This window comes from Trichechus manatus, unplaced genomic scaffold, assembly GCF_000243295.1.
Source record: "Trichechus manatus latirostris isolate Lorelei unplaced genomic scaffold, TriManLat1.0 scaffold00166, whole genome shotgun sequence".
Lineage (NCBI taxonomy): Eukaryota > Metazoa > Chordata > Mammalia > Sirenia > Trichechidae > Trichechus > Trichechus manatus.
In genome coordinates this window covers 5,305,195-5,322,843 of record NW_004444102.1, presented here as the reverse complement: position 1 = coordinate 5,322,843, position 17,649 = coordinate 5,305,195, and positions in this window count along the sequence as shown.

Below are 17,649 nucleotides of genomic sequence, written 5' to 3'. Positions count from 1 at the left end.
GGATAAACAAACTATGGTACTTACACACAATGGAGTATCATACACAGATGAAGAACAATGATGAACCTGTGAAGCATCTCATAATATGGATGAAAGTGGAAGACATTATGCTGAGTGAAATAAGACAATCACAAAAGGACAAATATTGTATGAGACCTCTACTGTAAAAACGCATGTAAAACTTTACTCACAAAAAGAAACTATCTTTGTTGGTTATGAGGGATGGGGGGGAACTAAATAGACAATAGATATGTGGTAATTTTGGTGAAGGGTACGACAGTACACAATACTGGAGAAGCCAGCACAACTTGTACAACGAAAGGTCATGCAAGCTCTGTAGACACTTTCAAACTCCCTGAGGGACTGAATTGCTGGGCGGAGGGCTGTGGGTACCCATGGTCTCGGGGAACATCTAGTTCAATTGGCATAACACAGTTTACAAAAACAATGTTCTACATTCTATCTTGGTGAGTAGCATCTGAGATCTTAAAAGCCTGTAAGCAGCCAGCTAAGATACTCCACTGGTCTCATCCCTTCGGGAGCAAGGGAGAATGAAGAAATAAATCAAAGACACAAGGGAAAGATTAGTCCAAAGGTCTAATGGACCGCAACTACCACAGCCTCCATCAGACTGAGCCCAGCACAGTGAGATGGTGCCCAGCTACCACCACTGGCTGCTCTGACTGGGATCACAACAGAGGGTTCTGGACAGAGCTGGAGAAGGATGTAGAACCTAGTATACAGCTACAGTAGTCAAAACAGCCTGATACTGGTACAACGAGAGATACATAGACTAATGGAACAGAATGGAGAATCCAGACCTAAATTCATCCACATATGAGCAGCTGATGTTTGACAGAGGCCCAAAGTCCATTAATTGGGGAAAAGACAGTCTTTTTAACAAGTGGTGCTGGCATAACTGGATATCTATATGCAAAAAACTGAAACAAGACCCATATTTCACACCATGTACAAAAACTAACTCAAAATGGATCAAAGACTTAAATATAAAATTGAAAACAATAAAGATCATGGAAGAAAAAATAGGGACAACACTAGGAGTCATAATACATGGCATAAACAGAATACGAACCATAAGTAACAATGCACAATCACCAGAAGAGAAACTATATAACTGGGAGCTCCTAAAAATCAAACACTTAGGCTCATTAAAAGAGTAAAAGGACCACCTACAGACTGGGGAAAAAGTTTCGGCTATGACAAATCCGATTAGCATCTAATGTCCAAAATCTACAAGATACTGCAAAACCTCAACAACAAAAAGACAAATAAGCCAATTTAAAAATGGGCAAAGGATATGAACAGGAACTTCACCAAAGAAGACATTCAGGTGGCTAACAGACACATGAGGAAATGCTCACAATCTTTAGCCGTTAGAGAAATGCAAATCAAAACTACAATAAAATACCATCTCTCCCCAACAAGGCTAGCATTCATCCAAAAAACACAAAATAATAAATGTTGGAGAGGTTGTGGAGAGACTGGAACACTTATACACTGTTGGTGGGAATGTAAATTGGTACAACCACTTTGGAAATTGATTTGGTGCTTCCTTAAAAAGCTAGAAATAGAAGTACCATACCATCCAACAATCCTGCTCCTTGCAATATATCCTAAAGAAATAAGAGCCATCACATGAATAGATATATGCACACTCATGTTCATTGCAGCACTGTTCATGATAGCAAAAGATGGAAACAACCTAGGTGTCCAACAACAGACGAATGGATAAATTATGGTATATTCACACAATGGAATACTACTCAATGATAAAGAACAGCAATAAAGCTGTGAAACATCTTATAACTTGGAGGAATCTGGAACGCATTATCCTGAGTGAATTTAGTCAATCGCAAAAGGACAAATATTGTATTAGACCACTATTATAAGAACTCAAGAAAAGGTTTAAACACAGAAGAAAATATTCTTTGATGGTTATGAGGGTGGAGAGGGAGAGAGAGGGGTATTCACTAACTAGTTAGTAGACAAGAATTATCTTAGGTGAAGGGAAGGACAACACACACTACAGGGAAAGTCAGCACAACTGGACTAAACCAAAGCTAAGAAGTTTCTTGAATACAAACAAATACTTCAAGGGACAGAGTAGCAGGGGCAGGGGTCTGGGGACCATGGTTTCAGGAAATATCTAGATCAATTGGCATAACAAAGTTTATTAAGAAAATGTTCTGCATCCCACTTTAGTGAGTGGTGCCTGGAGTCTTAAAAGCTAGCCAGCGGCCATCTAAGATGAATTCATTGGTCCCAACACACCTGGAGGAAAGGAGAATGAAGAACACCAAAGACACAAGGAAAGTATTAGCCCAAGAGACAGTAAGGGCCCCATAAACCAGAGACTTCATCAGCCTGAGACCAAAAGAACTAGATGGTGCCTGGCTTCCACAATGACCACCCTGACAAGGAACAGAACAGACAGTCCCTGATGGAGCAGAAGAAAAGTGGGGTGCAGAACTCAAATTCTAGTAAAGAGACCAGACTGGTTTGATTGAGACTGGAAGGACCCTGGAAGACTTGACCCCCGGACTTTATGTTAGCCCAAAACTAAAACCATTCCCGAGGCCAACTCTTCAGAGAAAGATTAGACTGGACTATGGAACATAAAACAATACTTGTGAAGAGAGTGCTTCTTAGCTCAAGTAAATACATGAGACTAAATGGGCATCTCCTGTCCAGAGGTGAGAGGAGACGGCAGAGTGGTTCAGCTATTGGTTGAATGGACATGGAAAATCAGGGGTGGAAAGGAGGAGTGTGCTGTCACTGTATAGGGAGAGCAACTAGGGTCAGATGACAATGTATGTATAAATTTTTTTATGAGAGACTAACTTGAATTGTACACTTTCACTTAAAGCACAACAATTTTTTTAAAAATCTTCCTAAATAAATAAAATTAAAATCAAGAGAGGAAAAAAAAAATAGGAAGCAGAGAAATCAATGGTCACACATTTTATGGAGATAGACTTCACAGATGTAATCCAGGCAGGTAAGTAAGTGAGTGAGTGAGTAAGTAAGTAAGTAAAAAAAGAAATGCTTGCTGGAGAAGTCCTCAGTGAGCCAGGCTAGTATGACTGAGCAGGTAGGATGTGAGAGACAACTACTGTTTGCTACTGACCTGGCCATTGCATGCTCCATCCTTCTTAGGCCCAAGTCCTGCTGTCCAAGGTCTACAAATACTTTGAAGGACCCACTAGCATGGTCTGGTGGCTTCACATCCACTGAAGTCTTTGTTGCCAGAACCCGGTACAGTGCTTGTCTCATAGTGACAAGGCAAAATAATGTTTGGATGATGAGTAAAGATCTGGTGCCAGACAGAGCTAAATGTGAAGATAATCTCCAATTCTTGTTAGCTCTATGGTCTTGTGCAAACTTCTTAATATCTCTGACCCTCGGTTCTTTGTAAAATGTGACTACTTTTATGGCAACTCCTTTATAGGATTGTTCTCACAATTAAGTGAAACCATGCACACAGTTGCTTGGAATTGTTCTGGGACATAGTAAATGCTCGATACGTTCAGCTGATATCATTTCTTTTTACTATTACGGGCACATATGGGGTGTACAGTTAATTTTATCCAAAGAATTTGATCTTTGTCCCCGATGCCCAGGAGCTAATCACTAAACCCTTGGAATTTCCCTGGTGATTCAAGTCTTTCTTATTCCTGGAGGGGCTCCAGATCACACCTTACAGGTTATGCTAATGAGATAACTCTTGGATAGAGGCCAGCTCAGCTTCCAGGGAGGGGTGGGGGGACTGCTGAATATTGAGTTCAACAAAGTGGACAATGATTATTTCAATCATTAAGATAATGAAAGCCCGATAAAAAGTCTGGACACTGAAGCTCTGGTGAAGTTTTTGATTAGTGAAAGGTATCAGCGCAAGGAAGGTGATTTGTCCCTCAGAACACGGAAATTCTGCATTGGGGACCCTCCCAGACCTCACTATATGTCTCTTCATTTGTATCCTTTTTTCTATATTAAAACTGTAACCATGTGTTATTATTAAACCAGAGCTGGTAGTGGAAAATCCTGAATTTGCAGCCAGCAGGTCGGAAGTTTGAATCTACCAGCTGCTCCTTGGAAACCCTATGGAGCAATTCTACTCTGTCCTACAGGGTGGCTATGAGTAGGAATCGACTCTACAGCAATGGCTTTGGTTTTTAGGGAGATCAGCAGTGAGCGGACTCTCGGACCCCTGAGCTTACAGCTGGTGTCCATAGGTAGTAGTGAGAACCACGAATTCAGAACTAGCAAGTCCGAAGTTAAGGAGGCCCTGGAGAATCCTGAGCTTGTGGCTGGTGTCCTGGGGGGGTAGTGGAAATCTCCAAATTTGTAAGACAGCAGCTCAGAAGTGAGGGGACCTTGGAGTTCCCCAAGGTTAGTGTTGGTGTCTGCAGTCTTGGACAGACTTGGCAGCCTGGGGGACTGTGCCCTTTAACAAATGAGCTCTAACCACATGGTTAGAGTCAGAGGAAGAAGAACTACATAAGCAGTTGGTGTCAGAGGGGATATTTAGAGTTGGTGTAAGAAGACACACTACAGCACATAATAAATAGTCTTTGACTTGGTAAGTGAGCCTGCATTCAGGGAGCCTGGGGTCCCTAGCCCAACCTGGTATGCTAGGGCCTGTTTTGCTCCTAATAAAAGGTCTGGGACTGAAGAGGTATCATGACCCAGAGCCCTGCCTACTGTCTAAGGCCCAGGCCACCTCCACTAAGCTCCTGCATGGTCCATTTCTCGACTGTGCCTGGGTCTGGGTCTAACATGCCCCCAGGAACAGAGACCCACCACTGGCTTAATCATCAATCCCACCACCACCGCGAGGCTCAGTCTCCTGCCCCAGGGTTCCCTGCCCCAGCCCTGGCTGAGATGGAGATGCCAGCCCCTTACTCTCTTGGAAGGAGGCTGGCCTCTTCCAGCTGAATTTTCCCGCTTCAGTCTCAGCATACCTGGGCTCCAAAAACACCTTGCAGGGGAAGGAAATAGACAATCTCACTAAAAATCAGTTTGCCAAGCCCGATTTGTAAATGTTTGAGTCATCAAATTATTGAGAACTAATTTTTGTTTTGGTTTTATCATGGCTTCTTTGCAGCTATTTAACCACAGAGCTGCCTGCCTAGGTCAACTGAATATTAAATTCTTATATGCTTCCCTGTTCAAAGGCAGAGCACATCTTGAATGGGCAGCATTTAAATGTGAACAGTTGAAATTTCTCTCAAATGCAGTTCCCTACCCTTTTTTCTTTGTTTTTAAGGACCTTTGCCCTTCCCTTCCCTTTGCTTCTGAGTTTCTTTTGCGCATGCTTCTTGCTCTGACAGCAAAACGGCTGCAGCCACCTGTCCTGGAGGGTTTGACATGTTTCAGTGAATTAGCCATTCAGTGATTTGATGATTCAGCAAATTGATTTTCAGCAAGTTAGCTTTTGGTGAATTGACTCTTGGCAAATTAGCCATTCAATAAATTAGCTTTCATTGAATTGACCTAGATCCATAAAGTGTTGTAAGTTCACAAGTATTATTTTACAATAAAATACCAACTGGTAGCAAAGAAAGGGCCACATTTTCCTTACGCTCCAAGAGGACCAGGGCTCACTACCTATTAATCAGTGTGTGTACCAATATGCAAGTACACATGTGCACACAGGCACACCCTCTTTTAACAAAGCATGCAGTTGCCACAGTACAGCAGCCAGAGTCTGTTCATAATGATCTTGCAGTCCTCAAGAGAAAGGAGGTAAAGAGGATGGAATGATGCCACCTGGCACGATGTCACCCAGAAACACGGGATTGTAGAAGCCTGAATATACTCAAGAGCTGGTTGCTGGAGGAAAAAAAAATCCCTGATTAAGAGTCAAGTTCAATAGCAAAAAGATGGAAACAACCTAAGTGCTCATCAATGGATAAATGGATAAGTAAAATGTGGTACATACATATATTGGAATACTACTCAGTGATAAAGAAAAATAAGTTCTCGAAACATCTTGGAACATGAATGAACCTGGAGGACAGTATATTGAGAGAAAGAAGTCAATTACAAAAAACAAATATTGTACGTTCTCACTTTCATGAGATGACATGAACAGGTAAATACACAGAAACTAATGTTAGTTAGTGTTTGTCAAGGATGCAGAGGGAGAGGAGGGAAGGGAACTCACTCTCCAGATAGCAGAGCACTTGTTATTTTTGGTGATGGGAAAGGTAGCACCAAATGAGGGTGAAGTGTGCACAGGTTGAGGAAGGTAAATGATGTCACTAAAAAGTACACAAGAAAAAATGACTTGTTGGTAATTGCTATGTCATATATAATTTTGAAAGAACAGCAAAAACAACCAAAAAATTTATGTGCAAGTATATATGTATGTATGTAGGCATATATGTGTATACGAAAAACCAAACCCCTTGCCGTCAAGTCGATTCCAACTCATAGCAACCCTATAGGACAGAGTAGAACTGCCCCATAGAGTTTCCAAGAAGTGGCTTTTGGATTCAAACTGCCGACCTTTGGTTAGCAGCCATAGCTCTTAACCACTACTCCACTATAGGTATGTATATATGAGTATGTATGTGTGTGCATATAGGTGTATGCATATGTATATGCATCTACCATATTTTTATGAAAATAACACGTGCCTTCTACATGTGTTTGCTAACTGCGCCCTCCTGCCACAAGGTATCTTCACAAGTGCTGCTGTGCCAATTTCTTTTTACGTGTTGCTGTAAAAAAAAATTAGCATAGCTTAGGAAAATATCTCACAAGGGGAGGGCGCAGTTCCCAAACAAACTTAGAAGGTACACATTATTTGCAAAAAAATATGGTATGTGACTGCATGCACACATATTTAAATATATAACCAAGCACATAGGGTGCACAGTTACAAATACTTCTTAGACATAGCCAAACACCTCACAGGATCAGTTTTCTGAGTTTGAAGGATTAAGATCATAGTCTCCTGTGACATCTCAGTCAATTGGCATAATATAGTTCATAAAGTTATGATCTACGTCCTAGTTTGGTGAGTAGTGCCTGGGGTCTTAAAAGCTTGCAAGCGGCCATCTAAGATACAACTATTGGTCTCTACTCATCTGGAGCAAAAGAGAAAGAAGGAAACCAAAGACTCAGAGAAAAAAATTAGTCTACAGGACTAATAGTCTACACGAAACACAACCTCATCTACTCAGACCAGAAGAACTAGATGGTGCCTGGCTACCACTACTGACTGTTCTAATCAAGGCCACAATAGATGGACCCTGAAAGAATGGGAGAAAAATGTGAAATAGAACCTCAAATTCCTAAAAAAAAAAAAAAAAACAGACTTACTGGACTGGTTGCGACTGGAGGGCTCCATGAGATTATTGCCCTGAGATACTCTTCAAACCCTGAACTACTAACCCCTGAGGTTACCTTGTAGCTAAATAACAGATTGGTTCACAAAATAATGAATATCACCTGTAAGTACTATACTCCTTTAAAAAATCACCTATGTGAGACCAGTCAGCAATTACTTTAAAACAAAGCTGAGAATATAAGGGGACAAGGAAACTAGATTAATGGAAATGGAACAACCAGAATGGAAATGAGAATTTCATGCACTATGAAGAGTGTAACCAATGTCACTAAACAATTTGTGCAGAAATCATTAAATAGGAACCTAAACTGCTGTGTAAACCCTCACAGAAAACACAATAAAATATTATTTTTAAAAAAATAATCAGGTTTGGTGGCTTCCCTCTAGGCTCCCCCTAGACTCCTAGGCCTGATGATTCAGTATCCTATAGATATTGAACACTTCCTAAGCACAGGCACTGTCCTAAGTCCTATGTCAACCCTGGAAGTAAGTCCTATTATTTTCCCTATAACCCAGATGAGGAAATCAAAGAACAGAAAAGTGAAGTAACTGGCTCAATGTCACACAGCTAATGAGTGATGAAACCAGTTGTTATTGAGTTGATTCTGACTTCTGGTGACCCCATGTGTGTCAGAGTAGAACTGTGATCCATAGGGTTTCAAATGGCTGATTTTTCAGAAGTAGATGGCCAGGTCTTTCTTCCAATATGTCTCTGGGTGAATTCAAAACTCTCCAAAGTTTCAGTTAACAGCTGAGCATTCTAACCATTTGCGCCATCCGGGGACTTCATGAGTGGTAAAACCAGGATTTAAATCTCAAGCCCAAGCTTTATACCACATTCAGCCACACTGCTTCTCCAGGGAGAGCTGAAGCTTGGTCTCAACTCAAATGAGAGGTTGGGAAAGATGGTGTCAGGGTCACAATCCAACAGTGTGGAACAAAGCCATAGCCCCAAAGGGAAAGAGAGGAGAGAAAAGAAGAGAAGAAACTGAAAGTTATTCAGTTCCTACTTCATGCAAAAACTTATGCTAGCACTTCCTCCCAACAGCCCAGACGTTCGGCCAGTGTCTTAGACTGGCTTCTCTAGAGAAGCAAAACAGTAAAGCGTAGAAATATATACAGACAGAGAGAGATTTATATCAAGGAAATGGCTCTAGCAGTTGTAGAGGCTGGAAAGTCCCACGTTTGTGAGTCAGTCTGGAGGTTTCTCCCCCCACTCACATAGTCACAGGGGCTGGCAAATCCAAGATCCAAAGGTCAGACATCAGGCCTCTGGCTCACATGCTGTGGAGGCCAACGAATCCTAAGATTGACTGGCAAGAAGGCAGGTAAGCTGCTAGCTCAAGTCCCAAGAACCGGAGGTCAGATGAACAGGAGCCAGTTGCAGGATCCAAAGTGAGCAAAAGCCCAAGAGCCTTGCCAGAAAGTCCACCTATATTGGAGGCAGGCCACATCCCCAAGGAAACTTCCCTTCAACTGATTGGCTGCTCACAACAGATCTCATCATGGAGGTGATCACATTATATCAGATCTCATTACAGAGGTGATTAGATCATTAAACAGCTGCCAGACTTTTTTGGCAGTGGCCCAGCCGAGTTGACACACAACTTAAACCATCATAGGTAGCATCCCTGTTGCACAGAAGAGGAAACTGAAGCCCAGAGATGTCAGGGGACTTGTGATGACCACAGCCATAAAGTGGTGGAGTCAGGCTGAGAATTCAAATAGGTCTCCCTGTAAAGCCCACAGAATTTGGGCTCAAATTTGGGGCTGGCAGTTTGAGAAGAGGAGACAGAGAAAGATTATCTGCATGAGGGCAGTGGTTGTTCACTGATAGAATTCTCTCCTCCCATGTGGGAGACTGAGGTTCAATTCCCAGTCAATGCACCTCAAGCACAGACACCATTCATCTGTCAGTGGCAGCCTGCATATTGCTATGATGATGAACAGGTTTCTGCCAGAACTTCCAGAATAAACTGACTAGGAGGAAAGGCCTGGTGATGTACTTCCAAAAATCATCCAATGAAAACCCTATGAAAACTTTTTGGCTACAACATATCTGACAAGGGTCTAATCTCTAAAATTTATAGAAAACTCCAACAACTCAACAACAAAAATACGAACAACCCAATTAAAAAATGGGCAAAGGACATGAACAGACACTTCACCAAAGAAGACATCCAGGCAGCCAACAAATACATGAAGAGTTGCTCAATCATTAGCCATTACAGAAATTCAAATCAAAACTACAATGAGATACCATCTCACACCAGTAATAATGGCACTGATCTAAAAACAGAAAACATCAAGTGCTGGAGAGGCTGTGGGGAGATTGGAATTCTCGTACACTGCTAGTGAGAATGTAAAATGGTACAACCACTATGGAAAACGATACGGTGCTTCCTTAAAAAGCTAGAAATAGAAATACCATATGATCCAGCAATCCCACTCCTAGGTATATATCCTAGAGAAATAAGAGCCATGACACAAATAGATACATGCACACCCATGTTCACTGCAGCATTATTCACAATACTAAAAAGATGGAAACAGCCTAAGTGCCCATCAACGGATGAACAGATAAACAAACTGCGGTACACACACACAATGGAATACTACACAACATTAAAGAATGACAAATCTGCAAAACATTTTACAACATGGATAAACCTGGAGGACACTTTGCTGAGTGAAATAAGTCAATCACAAAATAAAAATACTATATGAGACCACTATTATAAAAAGTCAAGAGAAGGTTTTCATACAGACAGAAACATTCTTTGATGTTTGCCAGGGATGGAAGGAGGGAAAACCACTAACTAGATAGCAGACACATAACTAACTTTGGTGAAGGGAGAGATAATACACAGTATGGGGGAAGTTAGCACAGCATAATCAAGGTAAAGGAAGACACTGAAAAGTACTCAGGAATAAAAGGCTACATTGATAAATACTAAAGCATATACAATCCTGCAACAACAGTAATAACAAACAATAATGTACAAGTGGATACAAGTGGATATGTAAGCAGAACATGTATACATGCTGCAAATATACCCATGTATGCAATAGTGCACACAGAGGACACAGTCATGAAAATTTCATAGCCATAACCATACACCTCCTGGTACTGAGATACTGGGCTTGAGAGCTAGGGAACATAGTCTCAGAGGACATCTCAGTCAATTGACGTATCATAATTCATATAGACAATGTTCTACCCTCTACCTTGGTGAGTAGCGTCTGGGGTCTTAAAAGCTTGCAAGCAGCCATCTAAGATACAACAACTGGTCTCTTCCTGTCCGGAGCAAAGAAGAGTGAAGAAAACCAAAGACTTAAGGAAACAATTAGTCTAAAGGACTAATGAACCACATCAACCATGGCCTCCATCAGCCTGAGACCAGAACTAGATGGTGCCCGGCTACCACTACCAACCGTGTAGGTCATGGACAGAGTGGGAGAGAAATGTAGAATACAATTCAACCTCATAAATAAGACCAGACTTACTGGTCTGATAGAGACTGGTGGAATCCCAAAGACTATGCCCCTTAGACACCTGTCAAACTTGGAACTGAAATCACTCCCAGAGATCACATTAAAGCTATACAATAAACAGGCCTATAAAATGAACAATAACACCAGTGAGGAACGTACACCTGAAAGCAAAGTCCAGAAGGACAGTAGGGGCAGGAAAGCTGGGTGAATGGACACAGGGAACCCAAGGAAGAAGGGGAGAGGGTGCTGACATTCAGGGGCTTACAACCAATGTCACAAAAAAAGCTGTGCATAAATTGTTGAATGGAAAACTAGTTTGCTTTGTAAACTTTCACCTAAACAACGATAAAACGTTCAAAAAAAAAAGAAAAACGGAAAACCCTGTGGATCACAACAATCTGATCCACAGCCCATCATGGGGATGGTACGGGACCGGGCAGCATTCTGTTCCATTGTGCGAGGGGTCACCATGAGTCAGAGGCTTACTCAACAGCAAGGTGGGCAGCCCTGGATTCATCATGAAGACCACCTCCTTTCCAGGAGGTAATGTCTGAGGAAAACCCCAGACCAGAGAGCCATCACTTGGAAGTGTTTCCCACGGTGAAGGATGTTCTAGAGATGGCTTCTGTCTCCTGGAGGCTGCCAGGCTCCTGAAACTCCCTTCCAAGCCCCCACGCAGCTGTCAAACACAGCTGAGTGAGGCATTTGTCAGAGCAAACATTGGTTATCAGTTAGAAGGCTTATCAAATGTCGATTAGTGTTTTGCAGTAGATGATGTCTAATTAACATACCACCGAGTGTTGTTTGATGCCAATCAAATGCCTCAACAGTGCTTTCTATTTTATTGCACCAAGACAGTAATTGTATATTTCTCAGTTCAGCAACTTTGGAGTTAATTTTATTGTGAGCCTTTTGGAATATGAAATCCAGGGAGAGCTCTGCAGTAGATTTTTATTTGATGTTACCACTTTGATATTGCTGAACCTTACCTGATGTTCTGCATCCTGCCACAGTCCCCTAAAGAGGCGACCTGTCCAGCACACTGGCCGTGCAGCCTGTGAGTGGCTGGGCACACTGGGCAGCCTCTGTGCAGGCCTCGGCCACGCTCCAACTGCCCCAGAGCCCAGAGGACCACTCAGCCGGGACCCCACCTGCTGTTCAGGGCTTGGGGCTGAGCCTGCGGCCCCACTGCCTGCCACACCCTCGGGATCCTTCAGGCACTTCCCTTGGGCCTCCCCTCCCCCAAGAGCCTCCAGAGCTGTGAGCCAATAAATCCCTGTTGTTTAAAGCCCCCCGGTTTGTGGTACTCTGTTACAATAGCCCTAGGACACTGACACAATAAGTAAATTGTGGTTTATCCTTACCACCCAAAGTTCTCCATTGTGGTACAGACGAACAAACATGTTTACGCAAATCACGCGGACAAATCTCATGAGTACAATGCGGAACAGAGATTTGCTCCAGCTTCAGGAGTCTGAGACTGGAGTGAATTGGGGCTTTAGTTGTATTTGTTAGCATTTTATTTCTTCAAAGAGAAAGATAAAATAAATGTGGCGAACGGTTAGTGTTTATTAAGTCTGGGTTGTAAATACATATTTTTTTTATTTTCTGTTGTTTGAAAATTTTTATAATGAAAAATTAAAGAGTTTTTTATAGCACAGTCCTTCAGGAGCTTCCCAGCTCCTGGAAACCAAGATGAGGAGGCAGCTGTTAATACGCTGATGAAGAGAAGGCCGGCATGGAGTGCCAGAGCGCAGAGGAACAAAAGCCTGGGAGAAATTGGGGCAGGCATTGCAGGAGTCACACAATTGGGGTCCTGAGGTATACACAGGAGTTTTCTAGCTGGAAAAGGGGGGATTCTCAGACAGATGCATGTGCAAAGCAAAATGACAGGGGAGCATGACTTTAGGGGACCTGCGAGAGAGTGGGACAAAGACCTACTCAGGAGAGGCTCTGTTGCCACTCTCAGGACCACGGGCTTCATTCTGTGGGAGCGGGGAGCCTCTGGGATGTGTGAAGAGCATACATTCAGGTTCTGTGTTCTTCGTATGTTTCTCAGACAACAGTGATTCAGGAGGGAAAAATAGACACAGAGGCCCAAAATAAGGCAGTCACCACACAGGTGAAAAAAGGACGGATCTACAGGGAAGGGAATCCCACATTTGTGGAGCCGTGCTGGTCTGCCTTCCCCATCCTTTCCTGTCTACTGAGGGCCTGACCATTGCTTTGCCCAGCCTGCCTTCCTGTAGTTGACAATTGCTGTCAACCACAAGTGACCCGTCACTCCTAATAATGTCTAGTTCGGGACCACCACCAAGGTGTGACTCGGGTGGAGCCCACGCCCACGCCTGGCCAGTCAGAACTCTGTACTTCTCCTGACCACGTGATGTGTGAGGGACATACACATGACCCCATCAGAGTCAAAGTATGCATTGACTCTTGTATTGGGTTTCCTGAAAGGGGCACTTCATCTTCCCTGAGAGGATGCCCCTGGACTGCTGGTGGGTGGTGGCTGGGGGGTGTTGAAGAGGAGTCTGAGCATGAGACGCCACTTGAGACCAGAGCTAACCTGTAGGAGAACGGGGCACAAACAGGATGTTATGGATTAAATCATGTCCCCTTAAATTATGTGCTGGAATGCTAACCTCTATACCTATGGATGCAATACTGTTTGGAAATAGGATTTTATTTGTTATGTTAATTAGATCACACCTGAGTAGGGTCGTTTCTAAATCTAATCACTTCTGAGTTATAAAAAAAGCAGAGTAGATGCAGACATACAGGGGAAGAGAGATGCCATGTGAGCATCACCAAGAAACAAAGGAATGCTCAGGGCAAGGGAGAAATCAACACAACCGAGACCCTGATTTGGACTTTCAGCCTCCATAACTGTGAGAAAATAAATTCTGTTCCTTAAAGCCACCCACAGAGGTCCTGGTTGTGCAATGGGTAAGTGCCTGGCTGCTAACCAAAAGGTTGGTGGTTCAAACTCACCAGCCACTCCATGGGAGAAAAGACCCGACAATCTGCTCCTGTAAAGATTACAGCCTAGGAAACCCTATAGGGGCAGTTCTACTCTGTCACATAGGGTTGGTATGAGTCAGAATCAATTCACCAGCAAACAACAACAAAGCCACCCATTTGTGATATTTCTGTTATAGCAGCAGTAAGTAACTAAGACAAAGGGGAAAATGAGAAACAGTCTGATGGCTTTCTTTAAGCCCAGATCAAGTTATAGCTGAACCTTTCTGTTAAACCAGTCTGGGTCTGGTTTTCTGTCATCTACCTGAGTCAAACCATGGCCTCATGCCTTGTCCAGCTTGGGGTCATGTCCCTGTCTTCAGTTTCGAGCCCCTTCCATTGGCCTCTTAGATCATGGTCTGTCTCCTCTCTGGCCCCTGCTATGCTCAGTCTGGTGTCCTGAGGCTTGCACAATTTCAGGCCCCTCCGTGGATCGTGGCCTGAGGACCTCTGCCCAGTCTCTCCAGAACTCATTAGACCTAGAGGGCTAAGTGCCCAATAAGTGAAGACCAGAGCGATTATTGAAAGACTCGAGGGTGAGGGGCAGCTTCCTGTGGTTGCTGAGACTCAAAGGGGCACAGACATCCCCACCTCTGCCAGGCACATGGGTCACACGTTGCTCATCCTCTTTACTGAAATGGGGACATTCCACCGCAGCTGCTTCACAACAGGCATACTTAACATCGCTACTCTCAATCTATGACAGCCATTTCTGCACTCCCCTTTCGTCGCCACTAACAGAAATAGTTCTGAAATGACACTGGCCTCCCAAGCATCACTCTCTGTTTATCTCATTATGAATGAAACTGTCTTGAGATTTGAGTAAACTGGAAACAGAAACATTCTGTTTGAGATGTCACAGGGCCGTTCTCCCTCCGTACTTCATCACACCAACAGCAGCTGGGCAGCTGCTGGAACTCTCCTCCTGTTTAGGGTTTTAGAAGCAGCGTTTCAGAGGAGGAGAAGAATCTCTGATGTCAACTGCAGTGAATCTTTTTGGAGTCCCTGCATGGTGGCCACTTCTTTTTCTTAATTGTTGTAGTTTAAATGAAGTTTACATTTCAAGATAGTCTCCCATACAAAATTTTATACATACATTGTTATGTGACCCTAATTGCTCACCCCATTCTGCAACAGCACACTCCTCCTTTCTGCCCTTGATTGCCCATGTCCATTCAACCAGCTCCTAACCCTCTCTGCCTTCCCATCTCACCTCTGGACAGAAGCTGCCCCTTTGGTCTCTTGTATCTACTTGACTAAGAGGCACACTCTTCACGAGTATCACTTCATGTCCCACAGTCCAGTCCAATCCCTGTCTGAAGAGTTGGCTTCGGATATTGTTTTAGTCCTGGGCTAATAGAGAATCCAAGGGCCATGCTTTCTGGGGTACCTCCAGTCTCAGTCAGACCAATAAGTCTGGTCTTCTTACTAGAATTTGAGTTCTGCACCCCATCTTTCTGCTGCTCCATCAGGGACTCTCTGTTGTGTTCCCTGTCAGGGCAGTCATTGGTGGTAGCCAGGCACCATCTAGTTCTTCTGGTCTCAGGCTGGTGAAGTCTCTGGTTATGGGGCCCTTTCTGTCTCTTGGGCTAATACTTTCCTTGTGTCTTTGGTGTTCTTCATTCTCCTTTACTCCAGGTGGTTGGGACCAATTGATGCATCTTAGATGGCCACTTGCAAGCTTTTAAGACCCCAGACGCCACTCACCAAAGTAGGATGCAGAACATTTTCTTAATAAGTTTTGTTATGCCAATTGACCTAGATGTCCCCAGAACCCTACCCCTGCTACTCTGTCTCTCAAAGTGTTTGATTGTATTCAGGAAACTTCTTAGCTTTGGTTTAGTCCAGTTGTGCTGACTTCCTCTGTGGTGTGTGCTGTCCTTCCCTTCACCTAAGATGATTCTTATTTACTATCTAGTTAGTAAATAACCCTCACCCTCCCTCCCCACCCCCGTAACCATCAAAGAATGTTTTCTTCTGTGTTTAAACCTTTTCTTGAGTTCTTATAATAGTGGTCTTATACAGTATTTGTCCTTCTATGACTGACTAAATTCACTCAGCATAAGTTCCAGCTTCCACCATGTTATACGATGTTTCACGGCTGCATTGTTGTTCTTTATCGTTGTGTAGTAACCATTGTGTGGATATACCACAATTTGTTTATCCATTTGTCTGGAGATGGGCATGTAGGTTGTTTCCATCTTTTTGCTATTGTGAACAGTGCTGCAATGAACATTCGTGTGACGGCTCTTATTTCTCTAGGATATATTGCAAGGAGTGGGATTGCTGGGTCATATGGTACTTCTATTTCTAGCTTTTTAAGGAAACTTCGAATCAATTTCCAAAGTGGTTGTACCATTTTACATTCCCACCAACAGTGTATAAGTGTTCCTGTCTCTCCACAACCTCTCTAGCATTTATTATTTTGTGTTTTTTGGATTAAGGCTAGCCTTGTTGGGGTGAGATGATATCTCACTGTAGTTTTGATCTGCATTTCTCTAATGGCTAATGATCATGAGCATGGTGGCCACTTTTATGACACCTTCCTGTTATTTTCTGTCTTTGCACAAAAGCCCATACGTGGAAAGACATGTGGGGGGGGGGCAGTGGAGATGGGGAGGGGTCCAGGCCTGGCCAGAAATGCCCCCCCAACCCACTGAGTCAATTGGCAGTGAGGGGGATGGGGGGGCCGTGTGGTGGTCAAGGTCCAGTTGTCAATGCCTCCCCCAACAGCGTGGAAACTTTGGGATTCTGTCCTGTCTCCTCTTCCCTGGAGTTCTCATCTCGAATCTGCATGGGATGCAACCTGCCCACCAACCTCAGCCCACTGCTAACATAATGGCTTTGCTCGACTGGTGGCTAATTCCTTTAGAATACCTGTGCCGGCCCAGCAGGTCCCCATTCACAGTGTTCTATGGCTCAGAAAGGAAACCACTTATCTGGTATGTAAACTTCAGGCAAATCAAGGTCTTCAAAGCACGACGTTGAACTTAAATTCTGGGAGGACCAAGATATCGATTATGCATGGAAACACCACTCTAATTGGCAGTGGCAACTTCCAAGGTTCCAGAATGGACACATGATAACTGCCTTGCCCCTAACCCCACCAAGTTAAAAAATAAATTCAGAAACTTTTCCTCCTACCTCTTTTTCATTGAGGGATACATGGGTGTCAGTTGTCAGAAGTGGACAGGTACATGACTGGGAAAAGACTGTAAGAATGCTGCAGTATAGGGCTGAGCTCATCTATAAAGTCTTTGCAGAATTCCAACACAGGCAGCCCTGGGTGGGGCCCCAGCCACTCTCCTTACACTTAAGGTGAAGGCCGTTTGCCTGAACCTTGTCCAAGGATTGGTTGTTCTCCCCTCCCCCACCCACATACACACTGTTCTACTAGGAAGGCTGACAACAAGGGCCCTGCACAGTCTTAGAAATATTATTGTCTGTAGGCTATCCTTTGATATCATGGAATTGGGCTGTAACTGTCTCAGGCCTGATCCAGAGAAGGATAGAGGGAAGTTGGACAACAACTACAAATGCTCAGTGGTGTATAACAATAAGCACTTACTCTCATGCTTATGAGTGTGGTCCACTATGGATAGGATTGCCGGTCGAGGCTGAGCTCAGACGGGGGCTCTTCATCAAGCCTTGGGTGAGGCTGGGCTCAACAGGGCAGCTTTTTATCAAGCTGTGGGTGAGGTTGGGCTCAGCTCCTCACTTCACATGCCTGTTCTACATGTGCTTACTCTGAGTCC